Source organism: Euphorbia lathyris, chromosome 9, assembly GCF_963576675.1.
Source record: "Euphorbia lathyris chromosome 9, ddEupLath1.1, whole genome shotgun sequence".
NCBI lineage: Eukaryota > Viridiplantae > Streptophyta > Magnoliopsida > Malpighiales > Euphorbiaceae > Euphorbia > Euphorbia lathyris.
This window is the reverse complement of record NC_088918.1, coordinates 19,568,806-19,572,105: the sequence shown is the minus strand read 5'-3', so window position 1 is coordinate 19,572,105 and position 3,300 is coordinate 19,568,806. Positions and strand designations below refer to the sequence as shown.

The window sequence follows — 3,300 nt, the reverse complement described above, 5'->3', positions numbered from 1 at the left end:
TTCTTCAATTAAATCAAGTTTCATACATCTCATCGCTTGATTCATATCAAACTCAATCTTATCATCGCCTATTCTTAAAACTACTTTCCCTTCCGACACATCAACTAGAGCACGTCCCGTGTTCATGAACGGTCTACCAAAGATTAGAAGACAATTTACGTCATAAGCAAAATCTAAAATAACGAAATCGGTAGGAAAAATAAATTTGTCAACTTTAACTAAAACATCATCAATTATACCGTATGGTCTTTTAGTGGTTTGATCCGCTTATTGCAAAACCATATTGGTACGTTTGATGTCTTCTTCTAAGCCTAACTTATTAAAAATAGATAATGGCATCAAGTTAATGCTTGCTCCTAAATCACAAAGACAACTGGGAAATTCAATATCTCCCAATTTACACGGAATGGTAAAACATCCGGGATCCTTGAGTTTTGTGGGCAAATTACTTGACAGAATTGAACTACAATCTTCAGTTAGCGAAATGGATGAAATTCCTTCCCAACTGATTTTCTTCGAAATTAAATCTTTGAGGAATTTACCATAATTGGGAATTTGTGTAATCGCATCCATAAATGTTAAATTAATATGCAAATTCTTAAGTTTGTCTAAAAATGTTAAAAGTTGTTTGTCATATTCCTTATTGCGGACTTTGTGTGGAAAAGGTGGTTTGGGTACAAAAGTTTTTGTACTAGAGTCAATTGGTGCATCTTTTTGTTTTAATGTATCTTCTTTGGGCTTTGATAAATCAGTTCCAGGTAAAGTTGAATTTCCGGGCATTTCCGGGCCTGAGTAATTTTTCCCTGAACGAAGAGTGATAGCCTTAACATGCTCTTTCGGATTTTCTTCCGTATGGCTTGGAAGACTTCCCTCTTTGCGGGATGGAATTGATTTAGCGAGTTGTCCAATTTGAATCTCCAAATTATGGATGCTGGATGATTGGTTTTTAATAAGCTGATCGAATTTATTCTCGATCCGTTTAAAACCATCGTCGTGATTACTTATTTTTTCGCTCATAGCATCAATAAATTTGTCGATTTTAGAAGATAAAGTGCTAATCGTATCTCTTGATTGATTTTGATAATTAGCAGTACAATTTTGATTACCAGTAGCATTATTATTATTATCTCTCCAGTTAAAGTTAGGATGATTTCTCCATCCAGGATTATATGTATTGGAATAAGGGTTATTATTTTGGTTTTGCCCTTGGACAAAATTTACCTGTTCAATTTCACTCATACCTTCGTAATCCACATCTGTTTGGATTGGCTTACCATTAGAATCACACGGTGCTATAAACCTATCAATTTTGTGCGATAAGGAAGAAAATTGGGCTTGCAACATCGCTACTGGATCAAGATTCATTATACCTTTAACTGATGAAGTAGTTGAGGATGATGGTTTCGCTGATGGTACGTGTCCACGTTCCGCGGTCCACATACTGCTGTTGATTGCCATTTCCTCCAAAAGTTCTCTTGCTTGGGCAGATGTTTTCTTCATGAATAACCCTCCAGACATAGCGTCCAATGAACCTCTAGTTGTAGGATTTAGTCCATTATAAAATGTTTGCATTAAAAGTTCAGCGGGCAATTGGTGGTGTGGGCATAAATGTTGAAGTTCTTTAAAACATTCCCAAGCCTCATAAAGAGTTTCATTATCATTTTGAGAAAAAGATGTTAACTCTTTAATGACTCTTGCGGTTTTTGCTAAAGGAAAAATTTTTGATAAAAATGCTTGGGCTAATTGCTCCCAAGTCTCAATTGATGCGGCTGGCATAGAAGTTAACCATTCTTTGGCTCGATCCTTCAAAGTAAAAGGAAAAAGGCGAAGTTTGATTGCTTCTGCAGTTACATCAGTAATTTTAAAAGTGTCACAAATTTCTAAGAAATTTGTCAAATGGGTATTAGGATTTTCGTTAGGTAACCCGTAAAACGTTACATTATTTTGCAACATATTAAGCAACACATGCTTAATTTCAAAATGATGTGCATTAATTTGGGGTCTAACTATATTGTTTGTTACACCGGCCACTCCTGGCCTAGCGTAATCCATAAGTGTGGCCATAACTTCTAGCTCGGTAATTTTAGTTTTTATTGGGGTTTTGTTTTTCTTTTTCTTTTCTTTCTTGTTCTTTTTAAGAGTTCTTTCAATTTCTGGGTCAATAGGATCTGGTGACGTGCCCGAACTTCAAGAACTGCGCATGAACTTGAAATTTTGCACGAACCGATACTACCTAAAAAAACAGAATTTGAAAAATAAATATGTTAGTAATAGAAAATAAATAAAATATAAAAGTTTGAATAAGTATGAATAAACCTAGATTCGTAATAAAACACGAAAAATTTAAAATTTTGTCAAAAATTTAGGTGTTCCCCGGCAACGGCGCCAAAAACTTGTTGAGCGATTTTCACAAGTGCACGGTATACGCTTGTAGTAATAAAAGATATCGATCCCACAGGGAACGTTTTTTTAACAAAACTTATTTACAATCGGTTAAATTTACTTTAAGGTTTATACTATGGAAAATCGTTTAATCGGTTTTGGTTTTGAAATTACTAGAATGAGAATTAGATTAGATTATGAAAATGTTAGAAAATATTCTGATTTAAGAATGAATTTGCAAGATAGGAACGTTTAGTACTTTTTAGAAGAGTAAACGAATGTATTCGTTTGCATTAAGCAAAGAAAACAACTTTAAACTTTGTACAAATTAGAAAGATGAAATAAATGACGGAACCTCTAATTAATTGGCTTTGAACATGACAAAACCCTTCTGGGATAATTGCCCTTAATCAAATTAAAACTCTTTCGAGATAATAATTTGCCTAAGTGTTCAACAAAGTTTTCTTGTAAAGATTTTGGATTAAATACGTTTTAATGAAAACACCAGCAGTCACTTTAGTGGATTGGTTACCATAAGTGCTGCATAAAAATCTATCGAATAGAACGGACTTTATTAGATGAAATATAAATTGATACAAGTTTACAGAGAACATGGAGCATGGAAACATTCGACGGCTTGCAAGTGAACGGGTTGATCAATCCTTTCCTTGGGTTTCGTTAGAGTTTGTCAGGCTCAGGGGCAGATCCTCTACTCAATCTTCTCGTTGAATCTTCATAATAGAGACTGGGTCGGTCTACTACCAAAATGAAAACTAAACTGGAACAATGTCTAAACGCTACTAAACTTGTTATTATTGAATAAACAATGTGTGTACAGCATATTGCTTTTTACAGAATCGAAATCTAACTTCTGAATCACTTGATTCGGAATTTCTGCATAAATTCTACACTAATCTC

The 3,300-nt window shown here is 34.2% G+C and overlaps 1 non-coding gene across 1 annotated transcript; it reads left to right on the top strand.

The window, feature by feature from the left end:
• The first annotated feature begins 1,588 nt into the window (after window positions 1–1,588).
• LOC136207628 (small nucleolar RNA R71) lies at window positions 1,589–1,695 on the top strand. Its single transcript, XR_010676759.1, has one exon. It is a non-coding gene; the product is annotated as a small nucleolar RNA R71 (small nucleolar RNA).
• The last annotated feature ends 1,605 nt before the right edge of the window (window positions 1,696–3,300 follow it).